At 39.7% G+C, this 19,707-nt stretch overlaps 1 protein-coding gene and 1 long non-coding RNA gene across 3 annotated transcripts in view; one reads left to right on the top strand and one right to left on the bottom strand.

Annotated features, from left to right (window-relative positions):
- LOC117807284 (receptor-type tyrosine-protein phosphatase delta-like) overlaps positions 1-19,707 on the bottom strand; it is a 429,954-nt gene that overhangs the window by 172,424 nt on the left and 237,823 nt on the right. The window lies entirely within an intron of this gene.
- The window catches only part of LOC117807286, a 175,908-nt gene continuing 175,135 nt past the window's right edge, over positions 18,935-19,707 (top strand). Inside the window, exons 1-2 of one of the 2 annotated variants that reach the window (XR_004629940.1) lie at positions 18,935-18,987; positions 19,067-19,195. This is a non-coding gene — a long non-coding RNA (uncharacterized LOC117807286). Of the gene's footprint in view, positions 19,196-19,707 lie in introns of both variants that reach the window. The other variant, XR_004629939.1, reaches the window with a different exon arrangement.

The raw sequence follows: 19,707 nt of genomic DNA, 5'->3' as shown, positions 1-19,707 counted from the left end.
TCAAGTCCTCTAGTCTTAGGACCCACCACCAAATCCTGAACAACGATCATGATCAAAATTTCTGAAATAATTCATTTATTGGTGGACGACAACCAGTGTTAAGGTGCATTACTGCAACCTACAGTGATGAAGTGTGCCACCACTACTGCAAGCACACTATGTCTTCAAAAACAAATGTTCATCAGACATAATACCAATGCAGCCAGCACTTAGCAATAAACAACGTCATACAGTATTTACATCTGCAATGTTTACACTTTTGTTTCTTGGTATTTTACACCTCCCAGAGCAGTGCTCATTCATCTTTTTGTGGTCTCATTTCAACAAAATAATTAACACTTCTATAAATATGCCAGAGTTAGCCAAAAGGCTAGTTTACATCCGTAGTCCCTTGCCAGATGTTAAAAAGGCTAGTAAATAACGGTGATGCTTCACTGTTGCTAACTTCGGTGGAGTGAAAATGAAGAACTAAACTAATTTTCTTGTGATGTAAAAGCAGTTAATAGGTTGAGTTATATGAAATAACAACATCCTGAGTCAAATTTGTGAGGAAAAAGAAAACACTGATTGGCTTTTGTGACAGTTTCAATCAGATTAATTGCTCAAGTTAAAGTTTAAATCTAGAATGGATTTTTAGCAGGATTTGCATGCAGATATCCATTTGGAAAGATACATAAACTGCCATTAGATTTCTGCAAATGAGAGCTTCAGATTTGCACTCAGCATCATTTTTTTCTGCGTACAACAAATCAAATTGATCCACGATTGGTTAATACTTCTCTGACTACGAATGTACGACAAACGGAAACCAGAACACTTCCCATACTGGAAAATCCAGACCCTTAAGTACAGATTATGTTGTATCCATTGAGATTATGTCTGATCAGAAACAAAGCAATGCACCTTTATTAGAATGGTCAATATTGTTTGCAACCATTATTCAAAACTATATCTATATCAATTAACTTCATGAAATGCAAACAAGGTCATGTGTAGTGATTAACCCAAAGAACACTGCCATGAAACTGCAGTCTCAATCAGTTGAATCGCGTATTTTAGTGTTTTTCAGCGTATTGCTTTGATCACATGGTATGTATCTGTTTGTTATTGCAGCTGTGAGAAGAGTGTATATTTTTCGAAGTTAAGAGCCAAATGTTTCCCTTCTAGCTGTCAAATTCTACACAGCAGCTTCAGATGGTAATAATCTTGTATTAACAGATTGTTTTGCTGTCCCTGAGTGGCAGGGGGAAAAAGGAGCCAAGATAACAACCAGCAATTTGCTTCTCATGTCACTTGTCAAATGCAGTGGTGGTCTGATGCAGTGTCCTTTTGGCTGTACATCAAATACTTTTATGCTGTAAGTTCTGATCTGTTGCTGGTTCACTTTTTTCCTGTAGTGTATTTTATTAGCTATGTTCTCTGATACTGCCAATACATCAGCTCAGGCTCGGAGAGAAGTCAGACACCAAGGTAATTTCCCAGCAAATTAAATGAGCATTGTCATTTCACAACATTGTGACAGAAAACGTGTATAACTCTATAAAATAAGTAAAAAAATGTATCCTTTTAGAGGCAAAAGTAGGAATGGTAAATTATGTTACATATCTTCTTAAAGATAATCATCAAACAAGGTAGTGTATTTCTTCTATAAGACCATCAAGATACCTGAAGGAAAAATACAAGCACACAGGTCTATCTTTAAATCTCCCAGGTGCAGCATGTCTGTGATTAGCTTGCACACTTCTCAGATGTTTCAGTTTAATTCAAAATCTGCTCCTCAAACTCTGTCGAACCAAACAGTATGGGGATATAGTAGGAGTAATCTGACAGAATATATGCAGTTTCATAAGGCTAGCCAGGCAGAAAATAGATTTGGGGGGGGGGGGGGGGGGGGTGATTTGGGGGAGTTAGGATAGGAACGTTGAGGGTTACAGAGAAATAATGTCACTCTCAGTGCAGTCTGCTGCCTCTGCAGCCAAGACTTAGGCATGACGCACAGCTTCTTTCATGTGATAAACCCTGAAAAGTTGAACCTTTCACCTGCTTTTAATGTCCTGAAGGAAAAGCGACAAGAAAAGGAGACTATATGATGAAAGAGATCAATTTAGACTCATTTTTCACATCATTCATTTTGTCTGTAGAGCCTTGATGTAAGCTCAGTCTTTCTGTATGTGCCTTGACAGAAGTGCAAGGTAATTATTGAAACATATGGATGGCTGGGCCCTCTCTAACCCTCTCTCTAATGATGCTTGGCTATTACAGAAGGGCATCAGAAGGACACTTCTACTATTAACTGATATATCCCACCAGAGATCCATGACTTATCCCGGACTTGTTGGCTAAAGAGAAACTGTAGGAGCTTAAAAGAGACATACATGACCTTATTAATGCTTATTCCTCAAAAATAAACAGGTAGCATGACCTAGCTGTTAGAAATGTGGTAATATTGCAGTTTGGGCTGTCTGTGTTAATCCTAATGTGACTAAGATCCCAAATTAACACTTTATTTTCTCTTAATCGCATGCTATTTTGTCCCTTTTGGCACACCGTAGTTAAGCCACTGTGGCATCTTCCCGTAGTACTTTGGTGATATTTTAATTCTATTTGACACAATGCGCACGTTCCTTTTGACTTGCCGACTAAGAAGTTGTGGATTTTTTAAATGAAATGAGCCATTCAAAGGCACTGTGATGTTATTTTCCATCACATCGCCAGCAGGAGTGGCGGCTTATGTATGGTTTTCTGAAAAGGACAAAAAAAAGCCTGTGATTCAAAAGCAAATAATGTTTTAATTTTGGACCTTAATTGCATCTCAATTAATGTGGTCATGCTGTCATCCCTAGTTTCTGCAAACTTCACAAGTTATTAAGCTGTTAAATACTCCAGTGTATTCCCTAGCTAGTTGCTGATTCTGTCTTTATTCATTAGGTGCTGATCATGTGACATACTGTAGATCTATCAGGCGTTATCTGCCTCTTCTTTCTAAGATGGCATCATGAGAGTTGTACGACTCAGAAAAAATACAGAGGTAAGACTTGGGATCATGTATATCAAACATGTTAGATATTTACAATTCCAGGTCAGACTGTATCTGGTGGATACCCACAATAACCAATGAGAGGAGCTGACCATGAAGCATCACCAAACAGATGTTGTGTACTTTTACAGTGAATGTATACACAACTGTGCTCCAAGCCAAGGGGAATATAAGACCAGCTTGTGGAATTTTTCACCCATATTATTTTCCTTTAGCTGGCAACATCATGTTTGTTTATCTTCTGAAGTCACATTTGATCAGATAGTTTTTGTGAGATTTCATGTCTGTGGAATTGCCACAATTAAATCATTACCTCAAATGTTAAGTGTGTGGTCTAACAGTCTTATGGAATCACCTATAGTGTGTGTTCAGAGGATTGTATTGTTAAAAATTGGTTGGATTGTCCTTATGTGTGTGTGTCTCCGACGGTTTTAAAACGACTTAAAATCTAAAACTCATCTAGTGTGTGGCCAGGCTGAGGGAAAATAGAATCAAAGGGTTACTCACGTTTGGTTTGTCACCATGAGCAACCCTTTTCACATAATCTGAGATATAAATATCAGGAACATGTTCATTGGATTTCCTTGTATGTGGCAACAACTTTTAGTGTGCCAGTATTACAGGTTTCCATTTAGTTGTAATGGTGAAAAAAGTCAACTGATAATTCTTAATTTATCAGGTCCAAGTTGCAAACATGGCAACATATCCTGGATTTGTTAGACTTTATCTTTTGCTTCCTTGGTGTGGTCGAAAACTGTATCATAGGACAAGTGAGAGTGAAGCAGAGCACCAACGTTTTGGGCTGTATAATCTGAATAATTAACTGAAACTCTGCAGAGAAGGGATTATTCTATTTGAACATCACTTTGAGTCCCCACTTCCACATGAGACATTGTCATTTGACCTATTATTAATAGATATGACATTAAAAGCAGCGTTAAGATCACTTTAAGATTTAGCAAAATGGTTTTACCATGAAATAAGATTTTGCTTTAGAAGCCCTCAGGTCGGAAACGTTCGGAATGAGCCATTTATTTCCCAATGAAAGCTGCTTCTTCAACTTCCACCGCCATAATTAATGAGATCGACATTTTCAATTATCTGTTTCCTGCCTTTACTTAGCTGTTTCAGTGCGTAGCAAAAGAACAGCTGTTGGCTTCAACGGGGTAGGAAGACGGGTGATAGGGAACAAAGAGGGCAGCATCTGCCTCGATGAAAGACGGCGTGTTTTTCATAAACATCTTTGTGTGGCATACCACCACTGGAGCAGATTACCTCCAGGTGTGTGTGATAAAGTTGGACATAATGCACCAGTATTGGTAAAGTTATGCAAACAGACGCCTGGTTTGTCGAATGTTGCATCCTGGAACTGAGCAGTTGGTGTAGAGGCCTGTGCTGCAGAAATAACTGGCTGTGTGATGCTGCTCAGTTCCCCTTTCCTAAGAAATGCTGCCATGTACAAACATGAGTAAAGCAGAACTTACTGTAAAAACTTCACAGCGCTCTCCCTGGGGTGTGTGACAGATGTTAACTTCTTTCTCACTGCACCATACAAGCAGCTTTCCTGACATCCCTGCCCATGTGGTAACTTGGCAAATTCACAATAGCCTTTCAGAGTTGTTTAATGTCTAGCAAAGATTTTTCACCGACAAAATGGGTCATGTAGAGGCATGGGGCCCTTTTTTTCATTCTTCCACCAAGGTCAGTAGGTCTCTGTTGGCTTATGGCCTATTCAGCTGGGAGCTGCAATTAGGCTGTGAAACCATGTCTCATACTGGGTTAGTCACCGGCTTCACTTGCCCACTAGTATCATACATACATCACCCACGATTGCACCACACAGACTATTTGGAAGGCCACAGCAAGCCCACAGGGGAATCATTAGTTCATATGTAAATAATATGAGCAATGGATGCAGATTTCACCTTGCCTGCATGGATCGGAAGCACGGTAGCTTAGGAAATGACAAACAAGGGTCATGTAGCCCGGGCACTGCAAACGCCTTTGGTTACACTGGTTGTTATGATCCTGCGTGACAATTGGGGAATGGAAAACTGCAGACCAGAACGGATACCTGCCATGCAAAAATATTCAAATAAACAGCAAAAAATAGGCACAGAATTACGACAAAGTGGAGTAAAAATAAATGTAAATAGAATTAGGCAGCACATTTTTGCTTGACTATGTCACTTTATTGTGTTTTGATGCAGTTATTCATGCGCTCCCGTGAAAGTGTGGCCCCATTTTCATGTGTTTTTTTCCCCCTTTTTTTTGCATTTGTATAGTTTCTGAGAGAACGCAGACCCTGCTGTGGTGAAATAGTTTCACGCTGAGTTCAGTGAAGCGCACATAGTTCACTGAATGCTGTTGTACATTCTCACTTTTTTTTCACATCACAGGAGATGCAACAGCTCATTCTTCCTCACTGGGCCCAAGCGAGTCAAAGATGCAAATGCAGGCATTCAAGCATGGAACCCCTGACCTCAGTAGGCAAGTCTGAAATTATAGAACAGCCAGCACTTTTCCCTTCTCCTAAAATAACGTGAAATATGCATTAGCTGATTTATTTTTTTCTTCATAGGATAAAAAAAAAAACACCTAAAGGGCTGATTTTTTTTTTTTATCATGTTGCTTGTAGAAGCAACAAAAAAAAGATCAGAAACATGACAGAGAGTGACATATTCAGTCTGACTTTCTGTGCTGCCATTTCAGATCATATCTGGCACACTGAAGTCAGGAGATTTTTACAGTCAGGTCAAACCGCAGAGGGAAAACAGTTCTGATTTCAACTGTAACATTGGTATCAGGCGTGCACACCAACTACAGACCAATTTCACATCATGGAAGACAAAAATGGTTCCACTTCAGGTTGGTGAGGTCTGTGGGAGATGTGAAAAATGTATAGCCGGAAAACTCAGTGTGACAAGCAATGCAATGACACACTTCTCCTTGACTGCATTGCTGTTCTGCTTCGTGACGGCACACGCTGTTGTCTACGGCGATTAAAGGTGGCACTTTTTTGAAAAATGGAAGTACATGGTTCATATTTTCAGAGCCTTCTAGCATAGCAGGAGGTGGTGCAGGAAGAGTAGAATACAAATCAACCTAAACAGATGATATAAACAATGATTTCATTTCTTTTATATATATGAATTTACCTGAATATCAACACTGCAAGAGCAACTCCACAGGAAATTTGCCCCGCACAGATCTTATTTGGCTGCAAACGCGGAGAGCACGAAAACGCTCCATCAGCTCTCATAAGCATTTCAAAGCAGTCAATAGTGTTGTGGATCCAATGTGCCACGCAGCTGGGCTTACATTCAGCAGTCCTTGTGCCGGGAGCTTCTGGGGCTAAGAGGGAAAAAGTGGGTTGAGTTTGTTCGCAGTCCGAAGCCGTGAGCCCACCCATGTGGAACGTGCCGAAAAATAATTAGCACAATAACACAGTGGAAAAAAAAAAGAGAAAGAAAATGCAACTTGAGGAAATCAACTGTTAAGGAACATCTGAGGCTGCGGCAAGCTGTGCCTAAGCATATGCTCCTCCGGTGTTTTCAACAATGCTCAATCTTAAGTCCCTGCAGGAGAAAAAGCTCTATTTATAGACAGTCAACTTTAATAGTTCTTCAAGATGGACTGCGGCTTTGTGGTTTCTCTGTCTGGAATATTTTCCAGGTTGTATTTTATGTTTTTTTTAAGTTCTTGGGTACAGAACATTAACTTTATTACACAAACATTAGGTTATTGGCATTATTCTGTCTTTAATGTCTGTGTCAGTCCACAAATCTACGCATAACTATAATGGAATTAGACTAAATCGGAGGATGAGCTCAAGGCTGTTGTTGTCATTCTAAACCCTAAACACAAACTGATCCAAACAAAGCCCTTTACATAACTTTTTTAACATTAGCAGTGTTAGCTTGTAAGGTGCCTTGGTGTTTATCTTGTAACATAACTGAATGCAACAAGTAACAATTACATATTGATATAATGAGCTGCAAGTGCAACTAGTCAAGCCTGCTTAGCCTGCAAAGAGGGCTCAGGCTGAGCTGAATTGAGACGGCTTGGTCTACAGTATGTGTCAGACTGCTCATACCCCTACACTTGCATCATATAGTGCCACCCCTGTCACCTAGCAACAGGTAACTAGCTGGCTAAGTAGCTAAAATAGCTGGTGTCTTGAAACTGACCAACCTTTACAATTATTTAAAGATGAGTTCAAGTTTGAGGACATCTGTCGCTTTTTTATCATTTGTATCGCTTTGAGCTAAAAGCAATTACTAATATAATATAACATTATATATTGAACAGTGTATTACCCAGGTGCTTGAGAGTCAGGGTGTGGGAATGTATTAAGACCTAGCTGTCCCTTGTTTTATTTGACTGCCCAAAAAATTAACAGCAAAACTGAAATGCTCTAAAATGACCGGCAGTGTGAAATGGACATGAAATAAAATTACAACTTCTTGTAGTATGTGACGGCCATTACCATGGATTACATCAGTAAGAAAAAGCAAACGTGATTGTGATTATCAACATAAAACATGGAAATGTTTTTGCTGGCAAAAATTGGAAAAACGAGAAAAATTGAAACATGACAAAAGGTTTCTCATGCAGAAAAAAACCCTCAGATTGCAGCCTTTTAAGGTTTGCTTTTCACTTGAACCAGTCTCAACATATTACCATTAAATAAAGAGTTTTAAAACATGTTAAAGTGGGAAATCCTACTCCACCGTCCCCAATTTTTTCTGCAAAATCCAACCTAACTCCACGCTTGTATAACCTAGAGTCATATACACTTAGTTTTATGGTGTCTCAAGCCTGCTGTCATAGTTATCTTGCTTTAACATCACAGCACTGGACTGTCCAAGCTGCACCTTGTAGATAAAGCAAATGTCCTGGCCATGTATGAAGTACTGCTCAGTTTTACAGGACACCACTGTCACAGCGGTGATAGACTTCAATCTATCACCTCAGTGAAGTTCATTCAGTGATATTTGGAGACAGTATGTTGGCCGGCACGTCATATAATCAGGAGTCCATAACAGTGAGTTGTAATTATCCGTACCTATACAGTCCTCCCACTCAGTCTATTCTGCAGGGGTTTACTGCAGCAGCTCGTCTGAATAGGGGGTATTTATACATGAAATTAAGGTGTAATTAAAATCGGTCTGGTGCTAAAGGGGCTGAAGGTGATTATGCTCATTTGCATAGTACACTGATTTCTTTCTGTTTTTTTATGCTGCCTTCACAATTACGACTGGTTCTAACACATTTTTAGACATCCGTCATTTTTTTATATTTCAAACAAAAAGTCAAACTCCAGGATGATTAGAAAAAGTGTTTATGTGCGATAAAAACTTGCATTCTTGATGTGTCTCCAGGGTACGGCAACATGATTGACGTGCCACTGCTGTTAGTCTAACAGACTGAATTCTAAATGTATAACTTTTTTTATCTTATGGCATCTGGCAGGTGTGTTTATACTTTTCTTGAGCGACTTACTACCAGGTTTTTTCTCCAAAAGTAATGAAGTGTAAGCAATGAAACATGATTGTGGGGAAAATCTGATCACTGAAACTGGACCTCCTAAAATAAACATTAGCATTCAGGTCATTTTTCATAGGCATAATATTTTCTAATTTGCTCCATTGGGCTTGTTTTGAAGCAAATGGGGGACCATTATATGCACTAAGGACCAAGGAGAAACTCATTACTTCTCGCATTATCACCAGAAATGCGGGGAGGAAAAACTGAGCTCAGTTGCAGGCTAAAGCCTCCACACGTCTCGTCCAGGTTGTAAATGGACCCCTCTCGGGCTGATACGCCATTGCGTCCTAAGCCATCCCTGATATTTGGTGAAGGGATGTCATGACTGCTCCAGCTGTCACAGGCACAGCTGTTCACTTTCCCCTTGAGTGAGCAGAGCTGCTTTCGCCCTGCGGCTTGATGGCGTGTGTGTGTGTGGAAGTAGTGGGGGGGGGGGGGGAGTGTGTCCAAGCGCGAGCATGCAGGGATACTGACAAGGTGCACTAGCAACGCAGCTTATTCCACGATACAGGAGTATTACAAGTAAATTGAAGTGAAGTGAGATGATGTATCTACTTGAAATGATTGGATACCATTTTTCCCTTAACAATACATGACTTCACAAATCAGACAGTTTGTAATAGCAATCTGATACTAGTGTGAGACCTCAAAAATAACAGATGTTTACATTAACCTTGTACAGATGTGTCATGAATGATGTAATTTTCAAAATGCCTGCTTCAAAGATTCTACAGCAAAGACCTTTTATGTAACTTGTTTGTTTGAAAGTCAATAAGAGTTCAAATGGACAAGAATAAATATATCTAGGAATGAATAACAATTCAGGATTGAGAAGATTTGTTTGACAACCTTTCTTTTTTTGTATAATGCTACAGTATTATCTTATCTTAAGAGACCTGAAGAAAAAAATATTATTGTTCCTACCTCATTCGTCTGTGTTGTAATCACCAGGTCTTTTTTTTGTGGTTTGAGGAGAAGACCTCTGTATTTAAAGGTACAGTGTGTAGAAATGGGAATATTAAGCTATATCTAGTGGTCAGATTCTAGACTGAAAGACTCCCTAACTCAATCCTCCTACCACTGAAGGGATGGTGGTCTTCAAGGACAAAAAAACTCCTGTGGAGCACAATAAGTTATGATCCTCCATTTGTCAAGTTTTTCACATAAAAAAACGTCCGTCAATACACATTTTTTTGCACAAAACAACCACTCCCCTCTTCATCTTTCAACCGATCCATTTCGCATCACAGCTCACTAAATGCAAAAACTCATATGATATGAGTTTGTCCATTCTGTGTTCCAGTAGAAACGTGGTGGGCGAGATGGCATGGAAAAAAACGCTCCTTATATCAAAGTATCAAGTTAACAACAAGAAAACTTTTATTTTTTTATATTCAGGTGATGTTTCACCCTTGTGATATATTGACAGATACTCCATTGTTGCCTTAGCTTCTTCAAGAGAACCTTAGGAAAAAGGTGCAGCTGATGTATGCACTACTACATGATTGATGCTTCTCCCCTTTGGCCTGGGCAAGCGTTTACTTTATCTCAACGCTCTTCACACCACGACTGTGTACCTCTTGAGGTCTAGGTGTCCAAGGTGCTAAAAGGGGCCATATTGATTGCATACTGAAACAGTCACTTATGATGAATGGACACTCACTAAATCAAATTCAGGGATTAATCGGCCAGCGGCTGTGTCATTAGGGCTTTGTGATGGCTGAATTAATATGGTGATTAAATGAGAGGTTGCTACTATGTCAGCGTGTCAGCTCTGACAAGCTGACCCTGGATCAGCTGGCAGTGGAGTAAAAACACTTCATCATCTCCCACCTATAAAGAATCTATGACCTTTGGCATTTACATTCATCACCTGAGGTTTTTCTTGTACTTGTGGCATGGAATAGCTCATCGTTTACACAAAGAGAAACTGCTTGGCAAGTCATGCTTTTGAATTTCTTGTTAAAAAAAAAAGGAATCCCTGTATAAACTGAGAAAACAACACAGCCATCATGTCGGGTCCAATGCAGCCGAATATGAAAAGCCTATGATGTGTTCTGCATCTATATTGGTAGAGCTAATAAAAGTACTCTTGGCTGGCAGGAAAATGCAAATGCTGACAAAATCAATGCACCCTGCTGCCAAATCCACAGTCACTAGCGAGCAGATTTGGCTCGTTTCGCAAACAGGCAAAACACACACACACACACATGTATGCACACCCTCTCACACACAGAGACAAATCTGTGATACACCGTGTCCCTATGACCCTTATGCTCCATATGGTCAAGAAGAGGGCAGAGAAAATAAGCACACGGCTCCATGGGTGACTGCAGCTTGGCAGCAAGAAAAGCCCAGAGGTCCGTGGTGTTGAAGCAACATGGCCATGGTTGGTACAGCCCTCTTTTCCGTACCAGTGCCTCCTGTCCTGCTTCATATACTGTAGTGTTGTGAATAAACATGGTGGTTGTGGGTGAAAGAAGACATGGGAGATTTTTCTTCCTTGTTTTTGGCTAAAATGAGCTTCTAACTGAAGCATATTTGCGTCAGGCGGCAAAGCAAACAAACCATACATAAATCATGTACAGTATGTACACAGAACAGGGCTCTGAGCGCAGAGTTCCCATGGTGCATGAATGTTTAACAAACGTCCTTTAAAGAGCTTGAATTATGGCTTCCTTTGTGAGAACAAACTTCAGATTGTGAGACACGCTTTCTCCTGCTTTTACAATCTGAAGATACAAACTAGAATTCTCGTTCATGTTCCTACTGTTAAGGAGATTGAACGCTTTTAATCCTGAATCTTCAACGACTTTGAACATAATGGTCGATGTAGAATCTTTTTGGAGTTTTTACCAGTGACATAATGGCAGGAAATATAAACTTGGCTTTAAAGCTGGGGTTGGCAGTCTCGAAAAACTAGCATGAATTTGAATGTAGCATTTCCTCAGGACTCCGTCTAACCCCTCCCCTCCTCCCTCAGAGGTCCTCCAAAGCGACGCCCCCCCCGCTCACGTGCACGAGCGCCGCTGACTTGCGACCATATGATGGTGACTGATTCAAAACCGGTCCTCACAATAACATTATCATAGTGAAAGTTAAAAACACAAACAAATATGGCTGCTGTTAGTACTGACTGTTAGTCATTCTAGCATTATTTCGTTGTAACGGTGACACGATATCAGGAGAAAAATTATTACACATTTAAAACTGTAACAGCTCTACTGTTTGTTAAACGTGTTTAGTGTAGATGCTCTTAATTCCTACAGTGTTGACAGTCAGTGAAGGCATCAGGAGAGGTGTAGAGTGTGCGGGAGAGAGGAGAGACAAGAGGAGAAGTTCTTCATTCATTCAAACATTGATTGTTGTGTTGTTGGCTGTCGTGATCACGGCCGACAGTGACCGGTTATTAAAACTTAACGTGTTCACGAATCGGCTCGTCATCCCTACAGCGTCCGGACGGACGCTACAGTACATATACATTTTCTGTAGGACTTACTAAATGTCATTCATTCTTCTGCTTGTCAGAGCCCCCGTGGTGAGAGCTTTTTAGACTCTGATCTGGACTACAGTCCTGAGCAAAGCACCTCATCGGGTCAGAGGGGACAGGCCCGAGGTCGAGCGAGAGGGGCAGTCAGTAGAGTCAGGGGAAGCAGAGGCAGGAGACGGGGACTCTGAGTACACGCCAGGGAAATGTACGCGCAGGAGGCGGGCAGAATGGCAGGACGGGATTTGAATGGTTTAAAATTTTGGGACCCAAAAAAGGCTGATTGGTTGGTGTTTTCCCAGGTTTACTCCGGCTGTAGATAGCAGCTTTTCTTCGCTCTTTTTTAAGAACACATTATGTATTGAATTCCATCAGGACATAAAGATCATTTTAACCAGTATAACAAAAAGTGTATCTAAATCTGACTACCAACCCCGGCTTTAAGTCATTGAACGCCTCCTTCATTTTGAGATACATTTTCAGTTTCCAGTGTTCTCCAACTTACTTTGCTTTGTGAAATACAATGAACAAATGACAACAGTTCTTAATTTTTCATTTGGCAAAAATGTGTGATCCCTGTCTGACCATCCTCTCAGCCCTACCAAATATACAAAATGGTTTAGTCAGCCCCACGCAAGGTAGATAGCATTGATCTGACCACAGTTAAAAGAACCAAGTAACTTACACATAACTATCTCTTCCCCAAGAAAGCAAAATCAGGATGTCAAAAAGAAAAATCCGAAAGAACGAGAGAAGAGGGAAAGCTAGCTGAGGGGAAATTATTTTAAACTAGACTTTCACATAAAAAGGTATGCATGAGTCACATAGTTTAAAATGGGTTTTAGCTAACAACATGGGTGTCATGCTAGCTTTAAAACTAAACTTGTTACTGCCTTAAAACAAAATGTATTTCAGAGTGTAAGGCACTTGCATAATAGAAGTGTGGTTGGAATAATTGTGCTGGTTTAAATGTGTCAACAATTCAAACACCCTATAATCTCAAAAGTGACAGTATATAGTGGTTTAGATGAACAGTGTTGCATTTAACTTTTTTTTTTAACAATTTGATTCTGCTTCATTCCCTTTAGTTTGAAAAATAGACAAAATCTACAAATTGGCTGAATAACCGATCAAATCCATTCTGGTTAACATCCTGTTTAGTCAAAAGTATGTCTGGGCAAAATGTTCAAAAGCCAGATTGAGAGCATTAAAGGGCCAGATTCAGTCCATGACCTGCCAGCTAAAAAGATCAGATTCAAACCATTTCCATCACAGCCAAGGCCGTACAAAAGGCTAATTCTTTACTCCGGAATTACCAAAGAGTTGACCCAATAAATGGATATCTATTCACAACAGGTCACCTGAGCTGATGTCAAAACTATAAGACAGCTTGCCTACCACGCTTTAACCTTTTATGTTCATTGCTCTAGTCTTTTCCAGAAGGATGATGGGTGCTCAGTGTTGGGGGGGGCTTTTCATTTTCTGTCAGTGTGGTTGAAAGCACTCTTGTTCCATTATCAATGGGGAAGAATATGTGCCAATCCCTCTTTTGTCAGAACGCATGCAGTGCGTTGCAAAAGCTTTTATGTCTTTATGTAATTTGTGCCAATGACAGTGCCCCAAAAACATTTTACAGTGGTGCTCTTCGGTCTTGCCAGTGGAGACTATACAGTGCACTTATTGCAAACTGCTATAGTAGATGTGGAGCCCCCCCCCGCCTCCAAAAAAAAAAGATCATCCCTCACCAAACAGGAGCACCAGATGACCTCTAGATGTTTTGATGTGTGAAATAATGTTATTATGGCACAATATTCATAGAGTGTGATTGGCCATTCACATGTGGCCATATCTTCCAAATGGTTTCCTAATTTGAGTGGACAGGTCCACCATTGGGTCACCCGCCAGCACAGTCATGCATTTGACCAGGAATAAAGCTGAAATCAATTTCCCCTGGACTCTCTGTGGGGCCTTTTTGAATGGCTGCGTGTTTGTGCCGGAGGGAGCACTTACTCCACTTCTGCTGACCTCTTTGTCCTTTTTCCTATGAGCAGATCACTCCCATTGAAATGATAACTGCTTTTCAATCTGTGGTCAAAACAACGGGGCACACTTTTGAAAAACCCCATTGGCTTTCAAAGCACTTAACCACAGTTACCAGCAAAATGGATTTTGGGTACTTATCGATATGAGTCTGGCAAAGTAAGCATCAGAAATCTAAATCAATGCTGCCAGAGGACTATTTGCCTTGACCTATTTTCTAGCTGGCCACTAGAATATGTATACAGGTTTAAAAAGTTGTTTAACTATATAGCACTCTGTTGACGGCCATCTTTATTGTATTCTTATCCAACCAATCTGCTTAACAGTTTCACTGATACTTAAACATCTATTACTATCAGATCATGGTCAAATTAAGTAGAAAAGAGTAATAAGCTGATTCATTGTCTGCAAAGTTTGTCTTAGTATGTAAGGGAACAAATGGAAACAAATACAATCATTTCCAAACTTTGTGTCATATGCCGATTGTAATTCAATTACTGTACCACCAAGGAGGCCTGGAATCTGTCGCAGAATGGCTCGTTCCGACTCACTGCTTTGGGTAATGGTGTTTTCTTTGCTCGGGAAATGAAATATAATATCATTAAATAGAGATATGCAGAATGAAGTGTCGACAGATCCATCTTGGGTGCCTGCTCAATCTGTTTGTGGGTGCTGAGTGGCTCCCCAATGACAGATCCAGCTTATCATTGAAACATTCCGCTCATGGAAATATGGGGTTTTGGCTCATTCTACATTTTAAAGATTTATCGTTGTCAATATGTTGAGGTTGGAAACAAACACAGGAAATTAAGGGAATCTCATGAAAAATGCCAAACAAAGGCATCTGATGTTAAAAGGGGAAGACTATACTGGAACCTTGTGCAAGGATAAAATCATTCCTGAACTCTGCCATCATCTTCGAACCAAACCATTTACTAGACAGAGCTAGGATTTTCAGAGCTTGCACCCACCCCTAAGATAATATTTGCAGTGGTACCACTGCTTTTAGCTCCAGATAGCAGCTAAGAGAGACTGAGGAGGGAGAAAATGAAGAGGAGAGGCAATAAAGAAAAGCTTTGATGTTGTCATGCATGATTGTGCCGAGGCATCCTCAGGCTTGTGTCGAGTGTGTTGATTTAGTGAGTGCTGCAGAAACGAGAATACAGATGGCTACTGGTGCTATTTGGGGCCGGGCTGTGAGAATTAAAACCCCTCCGACATCCTTTATCTTGGGTGACACTTCAAATACTTCAGACACGAGCCTCAGATTTTGTTCCACAAGTTGTGGCAAGATGCCCATTTAATTAATTTGCTTTGGGGGTGGGCAGACTGCCATTTGGATAAAACACTATGGAAAGGGGCATATGAGAAATGGAGCCTGTATATGACACTGTCCATTCTGGTGCACAAGAGTTGGAGGTAATGTATTTGTTGCAAAATTGAACCAGATAAATAGAAAGCTTTTTGGTTGTATTATAATTTGACTAAAACACAAGTATCAAAATGAATGATATTGTTCATCAATTTAAGAAACAAAGAAGCATCTACATATCTTCATAGACATACTTAGTGTATCACTTTTGATCTATTGGTTACTGTTTAAACTATTAAAGATACATAGCTCAGAAAACAATGGATGTCATGCTAGCACTGAAAACAAAGGCCAACCATGTAATAGCTTGGCAGTGACGGCTAAATCTGGTGGCACACATGAGGTCTCCAGGTGTTTTGGTCCTGCCTGCCTCTAATGCAACAGCAGGGCATTCCAAATGCCGAACAGGATTCTGCACCTGAGCTCGGAGCTGAAGAGCCAAACAATATGGGGGTGTTTTATATTGAAACACAGTCCATGGATCATGCATGCAGCCACTTAGGCAAAGGTGACAGATGTTTCCCTATATCAGACCTGGGAAAGAAATAAATAACTGCAAAGTGCAACAAATGAGTTGCGTCCAGTCCATGTGGTGGACATCTGTGCTCCAGACTGCCTCGAGTTGTGGCTCAGGTCGCTCTGTGTTAGTATCAAGGGATGATTTTGCTCTCAAATACAGATGACCCTCTGCTTTTAAAAGAGAGAACGCGGCGTTGGTGAGTAAAAATATAGTTTGCAAAATTAAAATTTTCAATAATTACAATGAAACAAATGAGATAACATGATGCAATGCACTAACCCCTGACCAAGGATTTCTACTAGTGCTTTTATTAGTGCCTGAGAGCACCCATCACAGGTGTAATCCTATCTTGTGCATGCCATATACAGTACAATACAATGTGACACAACACAGTAAAACAGGATACGATATACAAATTGATGTGTTTGTATACTTATATTGTAGCCAAAGTAAGCACAATATGACCGAAATATGCCCCAAAAAGCACACAAAGAATGAGGGATTGTGACAAGGATTCACATTTCACTAAAGACATTCACACAAAATGTGAATTCAACCTTTCAGAATACAACTCAATATCTAAATCATCAAGGCCTTAAGTCTACATATTAAAACCTAAGAAAATTGAAGAACTGCAGTTTTTCTTTTTTAACAAAAGGGACATGACCCTAATAGAGTTTTAATTTCCACTGACAGACAGATTCAACACCGAGCAGTTCATCTGCATGTAAATAGTGTGATGAAATGGTGCCTTTCTATTCTCCCTTCTTTCCATCTTTTTTTCTCTTAATGTGACACACTGGCAGCAGCCTATTGTACATTACACTTGCAAGTCATGCACGTTTGGCTAAACACAGCTCAGAGGCATAATGTAATCAGGAAAGCCATATTCTTGTCGTGCAGAATACCCAATATTTTGGAAAATGGGATTCAGCGCATTCTCATCAAACCCCCTGGAATGAAATATGATTTTTTTTTATAGCTGTGGTATTTGCTAGAATAATATGCTCGCCAGGTGAATAATCACACTGGCTGGAAGTGACAATCCAGTGCACTGTGCCATAAATAAGATGGGAATTGGGCAGAGGGAAAATTATGATTATCCTTTTAGAACGGTGTTCTGCTGTTACTATTCTAAAATATAAGGCTAGAGCTTATAGATTCAAACTAAGGCTGTTTGGCACTACACAGTGCCCCAACACTCAAACGGGCTTCAGATGAATCACAACTGTGATGACATGCATCCCCAAACAGTTAAGCCACTGTTTGATGAATGTGCTCCACTGAATACACTGAATGCGCAACATAGCTGGCAGAGGTTACGTGACAGGATTCAGCTTGTAAGGCACAAAAAAACCTGTAAATTCAACTGTTTTCTAATTAAACACGTGTCACTGCGTCTTCTGCCAATGCTATCAATGTATATTCAGACCTGCCTGCAATGAGAGAGACTCAAAAGTCTACAGCAATGCCAGTGGCTCTATGAGGCTGCACTGAGATGTATGCTAATGCCAGTAAGCTAAGATGCTAACATGCTATTGATGACAATTTGAACACATCACTTTAAAAGATGTGATAATTTCACCTTGTATATTATGTGTGGTAGCATGCTAACTTTGCTGTATACACTACGTAAACACGAGTAAACACAGGAGGATACAGATGGCTACAGCGCTATACCTAGCCTGTTAATCCTCAGCCTTTGGCCACAACTTCTTTAACAGTTACAGGTTAATGATTAATAATTTCCCACATTTTAAAATGTGAAAATGTTAACAACTAAGATTGCACCTACAGAGCGTTTTCTGTAAATAGACATAGTGCAAATAGGATTGAACAAAATGATAACATGGACATACTGTAAAAATGTATTATTTTTATTTTTATTTGAATCATTGCTTTAACATATATTTATCTTATTTAATTATATATTTATTTCTTGTATTCATCTGACCTTGTTAACGCTACCTTATTTTAAACTTTTCTTTCCACTATTACTTATTTTATTAATTTTACTGTATTGATTTCCTTTTATTTTTAAGTATTTTATTTATAATCCTGCCTTTTAGAATTTTACCATTGCTGTTGTCTTCTGTCTCTGTTATTCTGTGAAGCACTTTGAGCTGCATGTTTTTATGTATGAAAGGTGCTATATAAATAAAGTTGAGTTGAGTTGATCAACCATATAAAGTTGATTGTCTTGTAACAGTCTGGATAGTTCTATCATCAAGGTTCCTTATTCTTGCCTATGAGGTTGTTTCTATGTACGATGAACCTGAGAAGACTAAAAGACAGGTGCTGAACACAAAGGCATGCAAAGGCAAGACATGGCAACCCTGACACACTGAAAGTCATTGTGTTTGAAGTTGTTGAAAAAACATCAGAGGGGGTGACTGATTAAAAAAAACTACTCCAGCGTGAGACTGTCTGGATTGTGCAGCTAAAAGCAAATGTATTTCCTGGTCTTGATGAGGAAATTGATTTTTCTCCTTTTTAATAACACCAAGAGAGATTGTCATTTATTTTATGATGATTCTTTAGTAAATGTGGTTTTTAAAGACATTTAAGGAAAATTTGAGACCTTTTTTCATGAAGTCTGTTAGACCATTAGTCAGTAAATTGTTGTTGTAATTCAGTATGATGTTCAAGATTCCACAGCCAATGTATTAAGAAAAAAGACTTTGACAAGGGGGGCATGCAGTACCTGCTGATCTGTGTTGATCTGGTAGTGATTGGTAGTGATCATCAATTTGCCAGGTGTGTTTTTTTGTAGTTTATTCTCCCCCTTCTTGATTTGCCACTTTCCTTTTCCCATTCCCTTTCGTTCTCTCCCCTTTTCCTTTGTTTTCTGAAGTATCACTTCCTTGTTTTTAGCAATCAGGGCCTCAGTTTCATGGGAATGATCCTTCTTCTCAGCTGATTAGTGTAACTCAACACAGGTGTGCAAACCACTGCTGACAATGGCTCTGATGAAGACCTGAGTAGGTAGCAATAAGTTGGCTGTTTTTAACATATGTGAGATGTAAATTAAGACATTTCAATTTTACACCACTAATACAGTGTGCCTTGGAGTATTTTTTGAAGGACTGTTGCAGTTTTCAATTTTTACCGATGCAACTATAGCCGGTACAAGCCTAAAGTATCCAAGGAGCACCTAGAGCCAGTAGTGCTTCCATCCCCCAGTTTCAGGTTTGTATTCCTATTTCATTCCTTGTGTAAAGACTGTCTCTCTAGTACTTAAAAAATCAATTTACCACCACACCAATGGGGATGTCAAAACATTAACAGCTTCCAATCCGAGCCGATTTTTTGAGATAGCAATCTTATCGCTGACTGTAATTCACAGATACTTTCAAATGGTCACGTCTGAAGAGGTCACAACCTTCAAAGTCACTGCTTTGTAATGGAAAGAAACCAGTTAGGTGGAATTAGTGAATCACATCTAAAGATTCAATAACACACCCCCTCTATCTTGTTCAAACAACAGATTGGTTGGAAACCAGTATCAGGGTTCAAGTCTTTGAAATACCACAAAGGGGCAGCTTGAAAGAGGATGGATTACATCCTCTTTGAAACTTGCTATTCCACACCACTAACCTGAGTATTAAACTGGTGGATGATTTCTGATATCTCCTTACAGAATTAAAAAAAAAAAAAGGGGCAGCCAGGTCACACCAAGAGAGGTCAAAGACATCAAGTGA

This window comes from Notolabrus celidotus, chromosome 23 (genome assembly GCF_009762535.1).
Source record: "Notolabrus celidotus isolate fNotCel1 chromosome 23, fNotCel1.pri, whole genome shotgun sequence".
NCBI lineage: Eukaryota > Metazoa > Chordata > Actinopteri > Labriformes > Labridae > Notolabrus > Notolabrus celidotus.
This window is presented reverse-complemented; position numbering and strand designations above follow the sequence as displayed.